We start from the raw sequence: 22,714 nt of genomic DNA, 5'->3' as shown, positions 1-22,714 counted from the left end.
GATTCTTTTCCCAAGCTCCCTCCCTCCTTCTCTCCCTCTTTTTTTCCCTCCCTCCCTCCTTTCTTCCTCTTCTTCTATCAGACTTTTCTAAAGTAGTCATCTCTACTTGGCATAAATACAATGAGAGTGTACTCAGCATTTAAACAATATGAAAATTGCAGCCTTGTTTTGAAAAAATAATCAACCCTTAAAAAAGAAGAATTACCAAAAATAAGTACTGGAAAGAACCTTAAGCTAGTGAAGTTAGTGCACACAAGGACACGAATTTTAAAATCTGGAATGGAGGAAGTATATATGGCCTCCATAGAAGGACATGAGAAATCTCTGAATTTCTAGACTTTGCTCACTCTAAGGATTAGCCTGTAGCTTCTGAGACCCAGACTTGGGGAATCCTGGTGCCAGGAGAGAGACCTCAAGATATTTATACTTTGCATCTGGGCCCATATCAGGACTCTTAGGACTCTTCTACCTAGTGTATATTCAAGACAGTTTCTAAAAAAGTATTCTATTTACGTTCCCATAGAGTTACACAGATTAACCTGGCTTTACTTTTTTGCATCAGGTGCCTAAAAAAATCAGGGCTAAAGTAACTTAATCTCAAATTGACAGAGGGATGATTGTTTTCATGATTATAATGGTATATTCCATCTCAGTCTCAGAAATTCAGCTAACTTTTTTCTCCTTTTAACTCTGCTACAATTGAGACAAATTCATTATTTTATTTCTCTTCTGGACATTATGAAGTTGCATGCAAATCAAGGAATTCGAGTCCTGCCTTAATGTGATATACACCAGCTTGTTCTGAAGAGAAATGGGCCCTTAAAAGCATGTTGGTCACAAATATGCATAACCCATGCAGTCACTCAAATTAGTAGACCGAACTGAATGAATTGTATGGTTATGACAGTTTCAGATTGTAGTTTGACAATTCTCACTGAATTTGACTTACCACAATTTATCTAATAGGGAAAATACATATTGGTGTTTAAATTCTATAAATAAACAGGAAAAAAATCAATAGAAAAATAGGGAAGTTTTTTTTTAATATGGTATATCTTGTCTATAATCATTAAGAAGAATTATAGAAACTTATTTCCAAAACACTTCATGCTGATTCACAACAAGGCAGGGTTCCTTCTTATTTGTTTGTTGTCTCTACAGTCCAGACACAGTTTTGTAAACACAAGACTTTTTGAGAGTGAGTTAGTTCTTAATATACCCAACTGCCACATTCTGACACTACTATGCATTTAAGTACACAGCCAAATGTATCTGGAAATTACCAGAACATATATTTGTAAATAACTTTGTAAAGATTATTTCCCAAAATGAAATAATTTATGCTTAAACATATTTGAAGAATACAAAACAGATTCTATTTCTTGTAAATGTAATTTCCAGTATGCCAGCAGGCTAGATTTAGATGTTTAACCAAAACAGTAAAAACAATAAGAGCAAACACAAACCAAAACCACAAGTGCCTATTTCCAAGAAATTTACCATTCTTTACTGAATTCGCACAAATTAACTTGTAACTTAGAAGTCAAAATGTGATATAAAAATAATATAGTATAAACATGTCTCTTTTTAATCCTTAAATCTGTCCTATTGTCATCATTTTCAGATGAGTAGTACATTAACTAAAATAAGGTTTTGTAAAAATTAGCTAACACGTATTTGGGACAAATGAGCATGCATCTTTTTTTTTAAACACTTTGTTTCCTTTGTTGTTGTACAAATCACAATGATAAGATTGTCCTCTCTCTTTTTTGTTTTTTCGGCTGTGGCACTGCATGTGGGATCTTAGTTCCCTGGCCAAGGATCGAACCTGCACCCCCTGCAGTGGAAGCATGGAGTCTTAACCACTGGACAACCGGGGAAGCCCCCAGCATGCATCTTTTGACTACTCACTATTTACAGGTATGCTGATATGGATATATGACCTTTAGAAATTATATGTCCATTGACAGAACTATACTGTTTCATGTCCATTATATTCATTTCTCTCAGTAGACCTGTGGAGTGGCTTGAGTGTATGTTATAATATCCCCTTTACAAATAAGAAAACTGAATCTTGAAAGAGTTATCCACTAAGGATCAGAATTCAGTTCTAGATTCCAGTTTTCTTCTAGACACCATGAGAGAAATGACATGCAAAGAAGTGTGAATTATTGAGTATATACTTAAGAATTCTTAGGATAGAACCAGTATGTAGTGGTTTCAAAATGCTTAACCTCAAATAAATTTCCCCTTTCTCTATAGTGCCTCTCTAGACACATTTTCAACATTCCATAACGTTAAAATAGAGCAGAAATGAGATTAGGTGAGAGCAAATCACTGTGATTTTGTGAAAGGAAACTGCTTTTCAAGGATACAGTTGTTGTTTTTTTTAAATGATAAAAAAGAATCCCATGTGGACATTACATTTTTTTTTACTATATTCATTTATTCTCTTCCTTTTTATAAGAACATAATAAATCAAGCATAATATTTGAAAGCTGGCGCCTCCTTATTGTTTTAGGATACCATCCTTCCTTGCAGGGTGTCATTTTGGGAACCAGAGTCTTAGTTCCTCAGTTAGGATAAGAAGTCCTGTATAGGTTTCCAAAACCTAAACAGGTTTTATTATCATTGCATTACCCAAGATTAGAATAGATACCTTTCTAACTGGCAGCAATGAAATTACATGATCCCTTTAAAAGAATGCTTCTTTTGATTAAAAAAAACCTAGACAAAATACAAATAATGATTTTGTGAAATTTTCAACTGTTATTATTTGCCAGAATGTATTCCAAACATACTCAGGGGCCTGTGCTGCTATAATATTTTTAATAAATAATGATAATTACCATAACCTATGTGTTTAAGTTATGCCAACTGATTTACATACACTGTTTTACTTAAATCTTACAATAATTCTAGGCTGTAAAACAGTAGGCAGATGAAGCTAAGAGAGCATAAAATTTTCTAAGTCACATATCTAAACAGAGCTTGTGTTTGAGCCATGGTTTGTCCACCACCATTTCTTTCGCACATAAGGTGGAAAGCTTCCATTCCTCAAGAGTATCATGGCTCAGCTCTTTAGCTGCATGTAACATCTTAGTGAGTCTCTTCCTGTCTGATGTGTTGGAAGCAAACCAACATATAAAAAAGACCTGTTATGATTAGACATAAGTCCCCAATTACTAACAGTCTTCAGTAGTCTGTAGATACTAACTCATAAGTGAATACATAATTACTTTGCATTTCTATACAAAAATCACTTCCTTTGGATGGTATGTTCACCCTTTTCCATGTCTTCATAATTCCAATCTGTGCTGGTTATTTACAACTGCAGAACTCACAACAATCCTGCCACAAGCAGCCTTCCCACATATCCCTTCCCCTACCCCATCCACATATTTAAGAACTTTTATGAGTTCACATTTGTCTTCAAGTTTTGTGCCAAATTCCAACTTTCTTCCCAAAGTTTCATTCTGACCCTAAGACCTAGTGTAGGCTTAGTGTGTTTATCTATGTCTTTCCCACCTATTCATTCCTCAAAATTGCTTTCATTGGTAATTATTTAAAAAAAAAAAACATTTAAAAATGTTTACCCTTGATTCTGGCTTGTCACCTAGTTCACAGCTTCTAAAACTAACATGTATACAAACTTCTGGGATATACTGTTAAAATGTAGATTCTTTCTCAGTACGTGTGGATTGAACATTAAGATTCTGCATTTCTAACAAAATCTCAAGTGACGTTGATGTTTCTGATTCCTGGACAACACTTTAAGGAATAAACAGTATAAAACCACTACAAAAAAGTTATACATAAGATGGATTCATCATTCGTTTTACGTAACTCTTCTAAACTGCTCAAGGGTGTAGCTGTTGAACTAATCCATATGGTTATTGTTTACAAAGAACGTTATACATAAACAAATAGCTACAGGGAATATATAAGTTCTAGACAGGTAAACTAAAAAGAAAGAATATAATATGATCAATTTGGATTCACCTATATCATTTGGAGAAAAGCTACACAATATACTCAATCAGACCACACATTCTGGCCAATAATTCCGGCACTGAGGATGGTGTCTACTTGAGAATAAATGGCCCAGAATGGTGATCCATACTCTGAGCATTTGTGGTACTAAATCAGGGTCAATAAACGGGGATGTTATTAATTCTTTTCCTAGGAAGAAAAAGATCATTGTATATATGAAGAGGTAAACATATTTTCCACGGAACGGGGTTTATTCTTATATATACCATCTGTTACATTTGAGAATCTACAAAATTTTCTATTAGTTATTAATTATAGCTGAAGACAATTTCTAGAGTAGGCTTGATGATTAACAAAATAGAAAGTAAATTTAAAAATTAAAGGCAATGTAAGAAATCTCAAGCATTTGGAGAACAAGTTGGCATTTGCCCTTAAAGTACCTTTTTTAACATATGAAGTGATTCTGAAAATACTATTTACTATTTCCTAAGTTAACAAAATACTCTCATCTTCATTTACATTGAGAGCTCCGCATACTTATATAAAATAATAAATGGAATATAAATGTATCCTACACCTCTGTTCTGTTCCACAATTAGAATGTGCCTGTAGTTAATATTAACAAAAGGCCCATCTCCCTTCAGCTTATAATTCCCTCTATCACTGTTTTTCACACCTGCCTTCCAATTAAAATTCTGATTATCTTCCTGAGTCTCCCCTGAGGTCACTGTTTCTTTCTTCATAGTTGCTAGGTGAGCTCAATGCAAAGTGCTTTAAAACACCAGAGCAATCCAATGATGGAGAATCTTCTCCTAATGTGCACCAGGGAAATTTAAATTTAAATCTCCACACATCACAGCTTCTAAATTTGTAGTCTTCTCTGTATCCACAAAACCAAGAAAGTTTGCCTACTTTTATTTCCCAAAGCAACCATGTTCAAGACCCTGGGACCCACACCACAAGCTTCACAACGTTTACCGGCTCTCACTGACTTATGTATTCTTTCTTGTGCCAGTGGTGACTTAACCATTAGTTTTGCCTCAGAAATTGTATTTCTGCTACAGATGTTGTCTTCAGTTTTTTCAAGTTTTCATAAATGTTGATTATAAAAACAATTTAAGCCTCATCGAGAAATCAAGTGTACCAGTTAGTATATTAATCTTTTGCTCCCATATAACCTCAATTTTCCAAACCACAGGTGAAGCCTTCCTAAGGTTTTGTTCATTATCAGTCAACTAGAAAGTATTGAACATGTTCTGTATACTCAACCCTATAGAAGAAGGCATGAGAGGGAGGCAAAACATAGCCAAGATTATCAGATATGCACAAAGATGGCTTAATCCCGTTATCTGGAATTACAGAATGTCTCACTAAGATAGGTTATATAAATAATTATTTTACAACGATTTTTCTCTCATGGAAAAGAAATTCTATTCCCTTCACATTAAGGGTAAATGAGTGAAGCCCTAATCGTATGCTAAATTGACTATAGCATATGCTGCAAGTGCAGAAATCTTTTGTTGTACATACATCTGACTAGGAATTGCCACACTAATCTGTCAATTTTTACTTCACCACAGCACTTGCTGGGATGCTATTGCCCATTAAGATTGTTCTGATATTAAATAAAGCAATGGCTCACACGCGGCCTATCTGAAGGAGAACAACTATATTCTTTCCTTTGTACCTTCCTTCTTTCCTTCTCTCCTGCCTGCCTAACTGCCTTCCTTCCTCCTCTCTTTCTTTCCTTCTTTATTCCTTTATTTTCTCTTTCCCCTTCCCTCTTTTTCTTTCTTTTCTCTTTGTTTCTTTCATTTCCTGAAAACATCTTACAGTGGTGAAATGGAAAAATATAATTCCTCCAATGCATCTTTTTCACAAAGTACTTGTCCCTAACTATCTTTCCTCCAACAGCTTTATTTATAATTTTCCCTAATTGATGAATTCATCTTACAAGTATAGAGGGTTGAACTATGTACTTACAAATATGTGACACAGGAAATTCTTCAGTGATCATTATTAATGGAGACACTGCCAGTCTACATAAATGGGGGATACACAGGCACTCACATGCATGTTTAAAAAGGCAAGATATGGGGATTTCTTTCCCACAATTATATAAAGTAGCAGAGATACTAACTGATAAGGGCCTTGCTTTTAAGCAGACACCTCTAGCTTGTTAATGAAGAATTATGTCTTTCCAAGGAAAGTTTATGTTTGAATAAATGGCTCTCTTCTATTTATTAAATAGCTTTGAAAATAAGGGCCTCTTTCTATTCACCATACACAATGCCTTGCAAACAGTCGACAAAAAAGATTTGTTTAATAAATTATGGTATCCCTGTACCCAGCATCATCCCAGTTTAATTTGAGCTCAAATAACACCAGATCAAATATATGCCATTGTTTTTCTCTTGATAAAAAAAAAATAGAGCAATACACTAATCAGAATCTCACTTTCTGCCTACTATGCAAAAGAATGGGGAATGAAGATATTAAGATCCTGTTATGGTATTTCATCAGGAATCATTACAAAATCCTTGTCATCTGAACTATTGATACATTTGAAATTGTCCAGTCAGTAGAAAGTTCAGACCATGCAAAGAAAAAACCTTTATCTTATTAATCATCTCAAATTTTCTGCCATTCTAATTCCCATTTTAAAATAAGAGTCAAGACATATTTTATTTTAAGCAATGAGAAACTTGTGACCACCTTTAAAATGAATCCATATGTTGTCAGATGACCACAAAATCAATATACAATTCCCAGTGATTTTGTTACTATGCTGTAGCATAGAAATCTGCATTCTGTCCATCTGCTCCTTTAAGATGGAGAACACAAAATTTAGTCTGGCTTTTCAGTTAAAAGATAACAGACTTTCTCCTTTCCATCAAATGTGTGCTTTTTAAAAATAAAACCTGATTTACAAATATCCAAATGTATCAAATAGTTGTGACCACTTTGTCTCCAAAAGAATTTTGCATTTTGTAAGAGAAGGCACCATGAATTTTTTTTTAAACCCAGTTAGGTATCATTCATTTTACATGAATTTGATTGACAACTTTTCATTTAGACCCACTTTTCTTTAGACATTATAATATGGCAGTTGTTCATAAATGCTTTATTTCAGGTAGAGTTTTACCTTAATGTACATTCTCACATGAAAATATTGTTAATAATCAGGTATTAAATCTGGTCAGATTCCAATTTCCATTAAGTCATTTAAGAGAACAATCCCACTGATGCTTCTAAGAGAGCTTAATATTCTTTCTTAAGAGAGTTAAAGATAGAAAATAGGCAACATATTCTGGAGTTTTTGTTGAGCCCAGGTAAATGCATTTAAAGGAAAAAATAATAAACACAGAATTTCCAGTTTTAAATTTTATTTTTAAGAGCTGAGTACACAGTTAGATGTACTTCTCATTAAACAACTGAGATAAGAATCCATCGTGAAGTCAGTGAAGGGAGAGAAAAACTATGTGACTTTCACATCCTTCCTATTCTCTCAAAAAATTATGAAGCATTTTAAAATAACACCACAATTTATTATATACACATCGACACAGATGCACATATATATGCATGTAAGTGACTGTGCTGTATATGTGTAAGTGTGCATATGTATGATGTAATGTACATGTTTGATATGTTTCATTTCAGTGAAAGACATTACAGTTTTGGGGGCTATATGAATGGAAAATATTAGTTAATATAGAAAACACAGAAAAATAATGCATTGTCATAAAATAGAGTTCGTCATGTTTACTGATCATTTGTACAGGTCTCTGCCTTCAAACTTGGCAGATAAAATTCTTTGAGAGCTTGTTGCACAATAGACACTCAATTATTTTTTTTTTAATAATGATAAATTTCAAACTGATATTTTTAATTGACTTATATTATTAAAACTTAAATATTTCAAAAGTGACTTTGAATGAATATCTTATGGCCCAGATTACACTTATTTTTACCTGAACGGTTTAAAAGGTTTTGCTTTCTCTAGGATTTTATGTACTTGTAAAATCTTTTGTGGATTTGTTTGATGTCATGTCAGATCACTGGCTAGATAAAACCTATGGCTTTCAATGCTGACAAGAAATGAGCAGATCTTAATAAATTTTATGCATGAATAACTGCAATAACATAGTCAAAGGAAATAAAAGATTGTACTTTTTAAGAAAAACCTTAAAATTTTAAATAAGAATGCAATTTTCTAGTTAAAATGGACCTCAGTATTCATGCTAGTTTTAGGCTTTTTACACAAACATACAAAGTTTTAGTTTTATATATTTATATGGAACTTTTCATATGAGGCCAGTAAAGAACCTACCATCACTTTTCCCTATCACGTTGTCTTCTCTCCCATAGAATTATGATTTTCAATTCTTTAAAGTTACACCTACTAAAAAATGGAGATTTTTAAAATACAAGAGACATGATACAACATCATCAGCTTTTATATATTCTGTTTCTTAATAGCAATGAACAAAAAACTCACCTAACATTTTCAATTTTCTTTAAACTGCCCAGTTATTCTGAACACTTCCTTTCCAGTATTTTTTGAAAATTAAGACTGCACTTCAAAATCATGAAACTCTAAAGCACTTATGCATTTTATTCAAATGTGAGATAATTACACATATGTATGTGTGTATACATGATTCTTGGCTGTTATGAAATGTCAGGTGCTGGAAATTCTTAACAGAGCTGCCTGTAAGCCAATTAAATCCTCTACATGGCACCACCTTAGCTTTCCCCCAATCCCAATAGAGATTTTTTTTAAAAACAAAAAACTAATAACATCTACAATGAACAGCATTCCTGTAGCCTGTAGGTCTAGCCTGCTACTTTAGTTTTCCCCTGACAATAATGGAGGGCCTTATTATTTTGTTTCCCCTGGGCATTTATGAGGCATGATGAGGAAAAGGGTTGTATCTTCTCTGGAAAAGAGCACACTCTTCAACTCTCTTCGGCCATATAAACGTCTTAATGGGCATTACATTAGAAAGGCATCCTGTGCTATTATGTTACCTCTTCCCAGATAGAATCTCTATTTTAATGTGATTGCCAAAAAATTTAGTGCCTGCCATTTGATAAGACTGAGAGTAGGATTTGCTAGACATCAGTTAATAAAAAATGTGAGGCAAATGCTGCATGAGTACACTGGCTGCCAGTGGGTAGAAATGAATGGGCAGTAATGGAAATTAATGGATGGGGAAAATCTACTTCAATTTCCTTGGAAAATGTACTGTAACTGCTATGCATTAATAAATCAAACTTCTTTCTATTGTTTAAAAAATGAATAATATATTTTGATTTAACAGGATAACACCTCCTCCTAAACTGCATAACCAGATTAGCTATTGCTCTTTTGGATATATTCAAACTATATGTTTTGCTTTGGTAAATCATCTTTTATGATGCTTGGCACTAAATCAGATCAAGCTGTCAACAACTAAGAAAAAAAGTTATTACAATGTCATCTTCCAATTTATTGCTTTAAATAATAAAAACTGTTTTAAATAAATCAGTTTCTTTCAACATCTATTTTTTAAAATTTCTCCTCCATTTTAATCCCACATTAGGTTCTGACCTTTTGTTAATGCTAATTCAGATACATGACTTAAATTTCTGATAATCAAAGGGAGACATAAGACACTTGGACTTAAAAGACAATATAGGTTTATACAGGCTCAGTATTTGACAAATATATTTATTTAGCACAAATACATTCAAAATTATTTCAAATCTTTATGTGCTTCCTCTAACATTTTCTTTTGGAGAAAATCTAGTTAAATCTATCATCTCATCTGAATACTACAATTACTTTTAGCTACTTAAATTAAATCCATCCCCCACACAGTGCAGGTAAACTCCCAACATAATATTTATTTAAAAATTTGGTGCCAGCCAAGTTTTTTAAAGGAAGATGTCTGCTGATGATATTCTGGAAAACTGGAAGAGGTCCACTAATCATGAAGAGTCCAAAATGCAGAAAAGGAAATGTGCATGTATAGAGCTATTATGATATCAAACAAATTATTTACCCTCAACTAAGTGCAAAATGATAAGAGAGTGTAAAGGGATGGAATGGAGATACCTTCTTCTCCTCCTAGTATTGCAATTGAAGGGGTTGATGTTGGGTAAGTCATTTCACCCCCTGGGCTTTTTCCTCTTTAGCAAAAGGAGATAACTTGCATCATTTCTAAGGTCTTTTCTAGCTCTAGAAATTTGATGAGTCCATATTATTGCAGTTGGTTTTTCTGCTCATTTATCTCACAGTAGGCTAAAATTATGGAATGAAAAAATCGAAGGCTAAACTTAGCATGGCGATAATAGCAATGCATGGAGCCCATGAGTAATGATTACACCTCTCAATGAAATCATTAAGGAACCTCCTGGGGGACAACTTCCTACCTAGGAAACTGAGTAGTTCTAAAAGGAGGGATTCGCTTAGAGATTTAAAATAAAAATAAAATAACATTAATACTACTAAGAAATTCTTCTGAATAAGTGAATAAGGAGTTCTAGAAAGAATGATGGCAAAGTTTATCAAAAAGTTTGTCCCTACCCATTCTCTTTCACCGTCTCTCTGCACAAAGGCTTCTGTGCATATTCTTTTCATTCTGTATGTGATCCAGTCAAAAGAATGTGACCCACATTTCAAAGTTTCACATAATGCCTGAAACAATTCGTTATGAATTGATATGCTTAGTGACAACGCTGAAACCTTTTTACCCATCTTTTCCACTCTTCTCAAACCTCCTATACCCAGTCCACTCACTTATTCGCAGTCATTATTCACTGAGAAAATGAAAGTGACCTATCTGCCTCTGACCACCAATTCCACAACCCTACCCCCATCTGTACCCCTGCTCTCTACATTCCCTCCTGTTATAGTGGATAATTTTTTTTAACCCATCAGAGGTCAAGGTCAACTCCTCTAGTGGATCTGGATTTCCCACCTCCTTTCTTGGACTCAAAGATTTTGTTCCTGAGAAGATGAAACCATTCATTTGAATCACAAATTATCACTTTTTACTAGACCATTCACATCAACATTCACAAATGTTACATTTTTTCATTACAAAGAAAAAACTGTTAGGGGAAACCACTGACCAAAACTGCCCACCCTGGCCAGGCCTGATAGTAACCACTTGCATGAGTTATCTTACAACAGGAGGTCCTCATAAGAAACACAGAACAAACAACCTACCATCAACCGGAATAATTCAGGAAAGGTCAAAAGAAGAGAGGAGATGCCAGTCCCTACGTCCTACCAACCTCCCACAATCTTTCTCGCTGGAATCCATCTTGGCTGAGAGATGCACGCGACACCAGGAAGGACCCTGAGTCAGAGTGACTGGCCAGAAACAACCCGGAAACCAATCCAATTACCATAAAACCTGCGACTGTGAGCCACATGGCAGAGCAGTTCTCCTGAGTTCCCTTACGCTGCTTCTCTCTGCCCTAGCGTCCCTTCCCAATAAAGTCTCTTGCTTTGTCAGCACGTGTATCTCCTCGGACAATTCATTCCCAAGTGTTAGACAAGAGCCCACTCTCAGGCCCTGGAAGGGTCCTGCAACAAAACTACTTTGAACCTAAATTCCCCTAGTGCTGCCCACTTCTCCGCTCTTCTTCACAGAAAATTTTCTGTAGGTACTATCTCTGCTTCCTCTTTCTTATTCTCCTCTCAATTTGCTCCAGTTGGGTTTTGTCTCCATTACTCCACTAATCCTCCTTTTAAAAGCTTCCAATAACCTCTATTTTAACTTCACTGGTCATTTCGTTGTTCCACGTTGTATCATATCACTCTTCTGCTTCGAATTTGCCTAAGAACTGACACACCAGTCAGAAAAATATTTAAATGCCATATCCTGGTCTATACTTCTACTTCTGTTCTGCTTTTATTTCCTCACTCTCTCCCCTTACCTCCTGCTCCAGTTCAGTCCCAGGAAAACTCCAAGCCCTTCCCCACCTTAGTCCCCTTGCACTGCATGTTTCCTCTGCTGCAATGCTCTTCCCCCTGCACTGCACATGACTGGCTCCTTCCTGCCTTTCTATTACCATGTTCTCATGGAAATCTTGCCAGATTACCCATTGCAAGTACCCATCCAGTCAGTCATGTACACTGTTTTAATTTTCTACAGCATGTATCATTAATTAATATGGTAATTACTTATTGACTGATTTTGTTCCCTAATGATGTGAGACCCATAAGAGAAGAAATCTTACTTATTTTGCTTCTTTCTGTACCTCCAGACTAGAAGAATGCCTGGAACATAGGAGATGCTCAAGAAATATCATTTAATTAATGTTCTCATTTTTGTATCTCAAATTTTATACATATAGTAAATGATTAATAAATGTTGGTTGACTTTAAATAATCATAAACTCTCTTGATGAATTTACCCAGCTATTATTTCATGATAGTAATTTATCAGTGGCTCTTAGGAGGGTTTACCATCTTTCATGAAAGAACTGTACTAGCAATAGACAGTTTTGAGCAGAAAATACAGTACTATTTGGATTTTACCAAACTATTCACACTTAAAGACGTTGTTTCATGAGTGTTAGAAAAAGTGTAGGAATAAAAAAGTTTTTAGGGCTTCCCTGGTGGCGCAGTGGTTAAGAATCTGCCTGCCAGTGCAGGGGACACGGGGTCGAGCCCTGGTCTGGGAAGATCCCACATGCCGCGGAGCGACTAAGCCCGTGAGCCACAACTACTGAGCCTGCGCGTCTGGAGCCTGTGCTCCGCAACGGGAGAGGCCGCGACGGTGAGAGGCCCGCGCACCACGATGAAGAGTGGCCCCCGCTCGCCGCAACTGGAGAAAGCCCTCGCACAGAAACGAAGACCCAACACAGCCAAAAATAAATATAAATAAATAAATAAATTTATTAAAAAAAAAAAAAAGTTTTAAAATCTGAACATATATCTAACTTTAGGACTACTAAGGCAACTCTTTAATTGATTTATTCAATAATTATACCTAGATTAAAGCTTAGTACTAGCTGCATAGCACAGGGAGATCAGCTCGGTGCTTTATGACCACCTAGAGGGGTGGGATAGGGAGGGTGGGAGGGAGGGAGACGCAAGAGGGAAGAGATATGGGAACATATGTATATGTATAACTGATTCACTTTGTTATAAAGCAGAAACTAACACACCACTGTAAAGCAATTACACTCCAATAAAGATGTTAAAAAAAAAAAAAGCTTAGTACTGAAAGTTCACAGCCCTATATTTAATACTATCAGAACATTATTCACTAAAATCAAGACATCTGACACCCCACATTTTGACTGGCTAGATTCCTACAGATGTTGGGGTTCTATGGGATAGCAAAGCACATTTAATTCCAATAATAGCAGTTAATGTATGTCAAGGCAAACAGCAAGAAGTAGACTTCAGAAAATCCAAACATTTAAAGGACCCTACAAAAAGAATTATTCTTAATTCAAACTTTGATTTTTAATGAATCTTTTACACCATCAAAAAATCATTAAGATCAGTCGAAGGAAAACAAATAATGAAATCTTGAAAGTTCACTACCTTGACACAGATGAAAAAAAATTAAACCCAGGGCTGTCATATTTAAATCAAGATGTGGGCTGTCATTGTATAACAACCTATTAATCTTTGCATTTTATGCTACCAGATACAATAGAGCTCTTTTAATGACCTGCATCTTTCCATGAGCCTAAAAAGAACATTTTAATCAAATTATTTTTGTTTCCAGAAATTGTTTCTTCTGAGCTTTGCTTTTTATCACTATTATAGTTTCCTCCTAACGCAAGCTTTTCAGATCCAACTTCTCACCCCATTTACACACACACACACACACACACACACACACACACACACATACACACCTTTGAGAATGGGCCTGGAGTCCTCATAATGTTCTACAAACATTATATGGTTGATTTTTTAGATTTTTATTTTCTTCTCAAAAATTCCTTCCCAAGAAAATATAAATGCAAATTTACTAATTTATAGGCGAATTCTTTCTCTCTTATTTACCTTTTAATGGCAATGTCCATTTCCACCGCTCACCCTACTAGTTTGCTAGAACGGACCTGTTGGTTGAAACTATGCACATTTTATTTTTCCAAAGAGAATGTTAATATTCCTCACTTCCTTCAATGGGATTTCAGTAAGGGAGAAGAGAAGATATGCTGGAGACTCAAAATAGCATTCATTATAAATAACTAAGTCTCTGATAACTTATTTTGCTCATAATAATTTTTTTGAAACAAAGAATTCTTATAAGGAACTCTTAACAATGTGAACACCTTAAACTGGAATGTAAAACTTGTGTATATTATTATATACTTCATTTGGAAAAGTCCATACTTTAAAAAAAAGTCTCAAGATACTTACGTTGCTGAAGTATAGATATGTCAATACCATCGTTTTATATTGGCCTGAAACATGCTTCACTGTGGCTTTGATCTACATTTATTCCATGGCTACCACCAATCTATATTCCATATTTGGGGAATTGATAAATGAGCCACCTCCATGTAGAGACATAATGCCTTGGAGGCAAGACTTGATAAGATGCATACTAGCTGGAAATCAACCCTCATTTGCCTTCTTTGCTAGATGCCCTTATGCAGGGCACAATCTGTGCAACTGCACATGGTAGCCTTGTCCTTTGCATATATATCCTCTCCCACATGACAGTCCATACTGAGTATTTCAGTCCTGGTGCCTTTCATGTCTGATTTCCCCCTTTCGATTGACCTCCTACTCAGTGATCCCTAACAGAGAGCTGGCTATAGATTAAACCAGGAAGTAGGGACCTGATCCAAATGCATCCCATCTAGAGGCTGGCTAGCAACTGCAGCAGTAGCCAGTGATGCAGCACTGTGTCTCAAAGGGACAATAATTATTACCTGAACTAATCAGACTGGCTCCCTGAAAGGCAGTGGCAAATACTGGCAAGAGCAACTGTCCAGAGAGGTGCAGAGAAACATATGAACTATCCCTGCACAATTCTTAAGAAGGAAGCCAGGCTTCCAAGGGCTAATGATTTTCTAATTGCAGTCCCTGTATAATAACTCCCAATTGTCTCAAAGATACCTGAGGTTAATCTCAGCCAAAAAGCCCACTAAGCACACAGTCCTCCTCACACTTGAAGACAGCTATCATCTGCTTCAGGAGTCACACATTCTTTACATTCAACATTTTTTGTTTCTTCAGTAAGTAATCATATATCAAAATTTTATAGTCTCATACTACAAAGCTACAGTAATCAAGACAACATGGTACTGGCACAAAAACAGAAATATAGATCAATGAAACAGGATAGAAAGCCCAGAGATAAACCCACGCACCTATGGTCAACTAATCTATGACAAAGGAGGCAAGGATATACAATGGAGAAAAGACAGTCTCTTCAATAAGTGATTCTGGGAAAACTGGACAGCTACATGTAAAAGAATGAAATTAGAACACTCCCTAACACCATACACAAAAATAAACTCAAAATGGATTCGAGACCTAAATGTAAGACCAGACACTATAAAACTCTTAGAAGAAAACATAGGAAGAACACTCTTTGACATAAATCACAGCAAGATCTTTTTTGATCCACCTCCTAGAATAATGAAAATAGAAACAAAAATAAACAAATGGGACTTAATGAAACTGAAAAGCTTTTGCACAGCAAAGGAAACTACAAACAAGATGAAAAGACAACCCTCAGAATGGAAGAAAATATTTGCAGACAAATCAACGGACAAAGGATTAATCTCCAAAATATATAAACAGTTCATGCAGCTCAATATTAAAAAAAACAAACAACCCAAGCAAAAAATGGGCAGAAGACCTAAATAGACATTTCTCCAAAGAAGACATACAGATGGCCAAGAAGCACATGAAAAGATGCTCAACATCACTAATCATTAGAGAAATGCAAATCAAAACTACAATGAGGTATCACCTCACACCAGTTTGAATGGGCATCATCAGAAAATCTACAAACAAATGCTGGAGAGGGTGTGGAGAAAAGGGAACCCTCTTGCACTGTTGGTGGGAATGTAAATTGATACAGCCACTATGGAGAACAGTATGGAGGTTCCTTAAGAAACTAAAAATAGAATTACCGTATGACCCAGCAATCCCACGACTGGGCATATACCCAGAGAAAACCATAATTCAAAAAGACACACGCACCCCAATGTTCATTGCAGCACTATTTACAATAGCCAGGTCATGGAAGCAACCTAAATGCCCATCGACAGATGAATGGATAAAGAAGTTGTGCTACATATATACAATGGAATACTACTCAGCCATAAAAAGGAACGGAATTGGGTCATTTGTAGAGACATGGATGGATCTAGAGGTCCACCTGTATTTTCATCTGTCACACAGAGTGAAGTAAGTTGGAAAGCGAAAAACAAATATCGTATATTAACGCGTATATGTGGAACCTAGAAAAATGGTACAGATGAACCGGTTTGCAGGGCAGAAATAGAGACACACATGTAGAGAACAAACGTATAGACACCAAGGGGGGAAAGTGGCGGAGGGGGGCTGGTGGTGTGATGAATTGGGAGATTGGGATTGACATATATACAGTAATATGTATAAAATGGATAACTAATAAGAACCTGCTGTATAAAAAAATAAATAAATAATTTTTAAAAGATTTTATAGTCTCTTCATCATTTTGCCTGTTTGGCTCTAAATACTTCTTAGATCTCCTGTTAAAGAGAGTACTAAAAAGAGACAAAATGTAATGATCTATGTGAAGTGAAACTAACCCAAAGTAGAGCAAAACCATCACCCCCTTCAACATCTCTTTAAGTTCTGCTAATGCAGCAAAAGAATTTAAGTATAGAAGAATTTGCATTCAAGCTGTAACTATAAACAGTGTTCTGTCTTTGGTGATTTATAAGGCCTTTGAAGTTCTCCAAGTATCCTAGGGGCAATATAAGGAACAATTCTCTTTCTTCATCTCTAAATAAGTAGAAAATTTTGGTTTAACTAAATCTTTATATACCACGTAAGTATTATGATGTTAGCTTCATAGTTTTTGTTATTTATCTCAATCATTATTAGTGGATTTCAAGGGAAAAAAAACATGGTTATTGAGGTTCTTTGGTTTCTCATATTGAACGAATTGATTAGCATATGTTAACTGAGCCCTGTATACTCAAAACTATGGAATGTGATGTAAAAGTAGAAAAAGAATCAATTATGAGGTCCTTGCATCCATGAGATAACCCATCTGGTGTAGAGAGATACTATCACTCATGAGATGATTTGCAGAACATTACAGAACAGGCTGAGAAGTGCCCTCCACTCCGAGTGATTCAGGTTACCCAAGCAGAGAGTGAGGGAAAGTCGTGCAAAACTCCTTAAGTGACATTCACTCAATTATTCAAATTGCCATTTTTTCTCATGAAGTGAATACAGCTTGAGTATTTCAATAAAGATTGTGGTGAATAATAAGGACTTTTTGTACAAAATGCCAGACAAGAGACAGGAAATAAGCTTCTATTCCATATTATTCTCATTTTGACTATGATTCACTCACATTTATCAGACATATGCCTGACAGATCTTCAGACTTGAAAAGCAAAATGAGACCTGTACCTGGGGATTGTGCTTTTCCAGCTTACGCAGCAGGATGTGAAGAAAAGAGGTCAGGATTTGTGCTAAAGGAACTGCAAAGAATAGAGTATTTGTCAGAATATGAGACACAGTTACATTTAAGGAAAAGTTGACCTAAAATTGCTGACCATCTTATTGTCTGTTAGTGGAGCTTTTGCTTCACTCTAAGCACTCAGACTTTATTCTTATCACAGATATCCAAGAGCTCTTCCTTTTTTGAACAAATTGGCTATTCATGTTCATGGCGTTTTCTTAATCAGTCCCTTGATGTCATTCCTGTGTAACTGGTCTCCCCATTTCTGTTTTTTTTCCACCTGAAATCTAACCTTCACACCAATACTGAATATATCTATCATAAATGTAACTTTAAAAGGTGATTTTCAAAGTTTTAAAACTAAAACTCCTAATAAGAAAAATATTTTGCATTATGACAAAATTTGATCACATACACACACAAATTGATTAAATTTCACAAAAACTGTATCCTTCATATATTCAATGTATTCATATTTTCCAACGCTTTTCATTCTGTTTCATTTTATTTAATTCCACTCCACAAATACTGATTATGAGCCACTGAATTAATATCATGATCCTCCAAAGTATGGTTCCTAAATGTGGTCCAGGGGTCTCTTGGTGTACCCATGACAATCTCAGGAGATCCACACGGTCAACCTTCTTTCATAATAATACTAAAACATCGTTTGCCTTATTCACTCTCATTCTCTGATGAGTGTACTGTAGAATTTTCTAGAAGTTATATGATATGATGATGTCACACCCTGACAGACAGTGGAAGTTATACTTGCATATTCTTTTGTTTAAATTTTTTCTCAGCTTTAACTTACAATACAGTAAATATCAATAAATATAACCACATAAACAAAAGCTCTTTGGGTTTCTCAGTAATTTTTAAGAATTTAAAGGGACCAGGAGACCAAAAACTTTGAGAACTACTCACCTAAAGCAAGTTACAGTTTGAAAAACACTGATTTAAATTGGATGACTGTGTGCAAGCGCAAGCGCACATACACACACATCTCTTTCTATAACCCTCTATTGCCTGCAAAGCAAATGCAACCTGGCACCAAAGGCTTCAACAAGTTCACTATGATTCTACTGCTCCCTAAAAACAACTCTGTCTCAACCAGGAACACCATTCTAAGTCCCCTAAACATACCTTGTTCACTTCTGCCTTTGAGCCTTATTTCATATACTGTTCCTGAAATATCCTTAAGCCTATTTTTTGACAAGATAAATCCTATCTATGTGGACATCTGCAATTATTGGCTCTGCCTTATGTCCTTTTCTGTTTGTTTGTTTGTTTAGAACTGACCCTACAGGACTCCTGGGATTCATACGGGAATGCAATTATGTGACCCTAACTCTTTCCATGGACATGGAATCCACATTAATAAATCAGAGTACCCCACTCTTTAGGATAACCTTTACTGCAGTGTGCAGATTGCACAAGAAGGGCCAACCAGAGAGTTATCCAGAAAGCAACATCAATGCTAGGGGAAGAAGAAATCATGTTCTTTTCTTTGAGATTGCTCACTGTCACACAGGCAACGAGAAGACTAGCCTACTTAAGCAATGACTTAGGGCCACTATGGAAAGGACCACATTTACATTATTAAAAAAAATTTATCCAAGTCTTCCCTTGACTAGACATCTGTGTGTAATCTCGGGCCCTTGTATGGCACTGCTCCCAGTAAGGCCTGTATCACCTCTATGCTCTGATGAAAACCTATACCATCACCTAATACCTCTCTATGCTCTTTTAAGATGCACTATATTATTTTACATTGTGATTAGTTCTTTTACATTTTTCTTGCAAAATCAATAAATATACAGGGGAACTGATTCTACTTCTGCATCTAAGAGGGTAGTTTTTTGGTCTTTCTTAGAACTCAAGGAAGACTCTAATTTTTACTGTATTAAATTTTAATTCATTCACTTGAATTTTTTTTTTCCTTTGAGGATGATTGACAAATTGAATGCTGGCTTATCTCAACAGTTTTGTTTGTTTTTTTTACATTTTCTTGGATTGCTGTTCCATGCACAGTTTTCCTTCATTTATGTTTTGGAGAGAAAACATTATCCTTTTTTCCCCTCCAAATGTTATCCCTTTATGATTTGAGAAGGCACACAACTTACACATGTTAAATAAAGGTAAGTTCCATGCTATTTAAATATAAAGTTGAAATTTCTGAATTCAAATATTAGGGAGCAACTAGTTAATATTCATACTAAAGAGAAAAATAAATGAAAACCCATCTCTACAATGTCAGAAGATCACAGTAGTCAGGAAATGAGACCCTGTGTGAATTTCTGTAAGAGGAAGACCAAGTATACCACAAAGAGTAATCAATTAAACCACATTCGAACGTCCTAAGTGAGCAGGCTCTGCTACACTTGCCTGAGATTCCCAATTAAGACACAGCCTAGAAGAATCCAATGATTCCATTACCTCCTTGTAGAAATTAAAAAGGATGCTAATCAAAGGTCAAACATATCTTCTCATGTTGAATTTAATTGTTCAACAGGTCATTTGAAATTTTCAAGGCATAAGTTAATATTCTTAGAATTGGCACTTTTTAATTAACCAAACAGCATAATAGAATTAAAAGGGTGAAAAAAACTTAGTTAAAGTGACATAAATAGTAATTCATGAAGCTCAATATTTCTTGGTTCATTGATCATGATAGGATACTTCATTAACATTTAAACATACCACATATAAAAAGAAGAGAAAAAACAGGGAAAGAGAGAACATTTAGAACATATTCATTACATCATCTTGGTTTGTTTTACAAATGTAATTATAGACATATTTTGGGGTCAGAGATGATCATTTTGTGTTATCTTCCATAATGAAAGAAAAATTCCTTTTTTAAACATGAAAAGTCTTTAATATCTATTCAGTCATATTTTAATATGAATATATTTCACTCAATATATGATATATATTAACATAATATACATAATTTTACATGTTATATATAAGATTTTCATTATCTATACTTTTTTGTGATTCATTTAAATATTTTTAAAAATATATTCATATATACAAAGACCACACATGCCCCAGTAGAAAGGAATATAATCTCAGCTATTTAAATTTTCATTCAGGAAATATTACAGGTTTAAGTGAAACACAAGAAATAGTTAATGCTAATGCAAACTAAGTTCTATTTTCAGCTGAAATATTACACAGCTTGAAAGTAACATGAGCCTATCCACAGCATTAAGCACACTCCTACTCTCTTCTGACCTATTTTCCAGAATGTAAGTCAGGATATGGAATTTATCTAAGTCATTTCAACCCTCTTATCTTTCAAAACCCAAAGGTGGTGTCCATTTATTATGCTACCTTAACTCATATCACTTTATAAATCTGCTTCCTTTAAAAAAAAGTCATATCATACACCAAGAGGTCAAAAGGAGAGTGGGATGAATTGGGAGATTGGGATTGACATATATACACTAACTAATATGTATAAAATAGATAACTAATGAGAACCTGCTGTATAGCACAGGGAACTCCACTTTGCTGTACAGTAGAAACTAACACAACATTGTAAAACAACTATACCCCCAATAAAAATAAAGAAAAACCTTATGTGAAATATATGTAAATTCCCATTTATCTCATGAGATTTCATGCATTTCTTAAGAATAAATTCTTCTGAAATGAAATACTTTAAAAAAAAGTCATACCATAAATGAGTATGTAAAACACATCTGCCTTACTTAAAAAATGCTTAATCATTAAAAATGAGGCATTTCTTCTATTCTTATTTTCAGAATGTTCACAATTGTAGACTAAAAAAAAAAAAAAACCTAAGAAAGCAAAGCTGTCTCCTCTTGGGAATCATTCTAATGTGTATTTCAGATGTTGATGATTTTGCTAAACTAACCAGGCCATTTTCCTGACTAAAACTTGGCCACCAGAAAGCAATATATCCTCCTACTCGTACTATAATGATCTATACATGTTAATTTTTTATAACTGTTCAATTAACTGTTTATTTTTTAAGATGAGAAAAAAAATAGACATGGAAAGACTCCACTACCCAGAAGAAAACACCATTAAAATTTTGGTATATCTCCTTCTAGAGAACGCACCATGCAAACAGATAGAACATATGCATATTGTAGACAGATTTGATTTTAAATGAACAGACATTTAAAAATATTATTCCATAACCTGCCTTATTCACTGAGTAATAGTGAATTTTCATGGCATACGTATTTACATGATCTGCATCACTGTTCTTCATGTCTGTACAATATGCTATTAATGATCATACCACGATTGACCTAAAAAATCTCTCACTGGACATCTAGTTTCTTTCCTTCTAACTTCTGATATCGTAAACAATGCTGGGATGAACATCTGATTACTATAATTTGCACACTCTTCTAATTGTTTTGAGTAAAATGCTTGGCTGACGCAGGTTGTCAATATGTATTTGTTGCATGAATGGTTGGATGGATGAATAAAGTAATAAGTGTGGGTTTCAAAAATATCAGTTTAAGGGGCATGTCTGTTTGACATTCTGATTTTTGAGTCAAGTCACTTCATACATTGTTGTGCTTTTCCCTTGGAACTATGATAAAGAGAAAACATGCAAAGTTGATAAATGACTTTCATCCCTGGATGCTTTCTTAACATGTGAGACCTTGTGGGACCTATCAGTGATATTCTGTGTGAGATAATGTGACCGATCAATGTTTGGTTAGAGTAGAAAAAATACGATTACTGTTTTGAAAAAGTGTAAATTTTGAACTCACCCTGTAATTTTCCATTTTTTTTCTGCACAGAGTATCTAGAATTACAACTGGAAAATATCTGTTTCAGCGTAATTCATAGGTTCCATACTCTTCTCTAGTTTTCTAAATTTGATTTAATAAGCATCTATTGATAGCATTATCACTATGGGGAATATTAAAAAGCTTGAAATAGCTAAAAACATATAACCTTATATAGCCATCAGTGTGTTATGTGGTAACAAACAAACCAAAAAATAACACCAGATTTCCTCTCCATTATGAGAAACGACTATGTGGTTCATTCTCCAG

At 34.9% G+C, this 22,714-nt stretch overlaps 1 protein-coding gene and 1 long non-coding RNA gene across 22 annotated transcripts in view; one reads left to right on the top strand and one right to left on the bottom strand.

The window, feature by feature from the left end:
* The window catches only part of NRXN1 (neurexin 1), a 1,120,109-nt gene that overhangs the window by 1,051,072 nt on the left and 46,323 nt on the right, over nucleotides 1–22,714 (bottom strand). The gene's annotated exons all lie outside the window — the stretch shown is intronic.
* The window catches only part of LOC309644298, a 140,732-nt gene continuing 124,117 nt past the window's right edge, over nucleotides 6,100–22,714 (top strand). Inside the window, exon 1 of the long non-coding RNA XR_014254361.1 lies at nucleotides 6,100–21,252. This is a non-coding gene — a long non-coding RNA (uncharacterized lncRNA). The remainder of the gene's footprint in view (nucleotides 21,253–22,714) is intronic.

This window comes from Balaenoptera physalus, assembly GCF_965194825.1.
Source record: "Balaenoptera physalus genome assembly, chromosome: 15".
Classification (NCBI taxonomy): Eukaryota; Metazoa; Chordata; class Mammalia; order Artiodactyla; family Balaenopteridae; genus Balaenoptera; species Balaenoptera physalus.
This window is presented reverse-complemented; position numbering and strand designations above follow the sequence as displayed.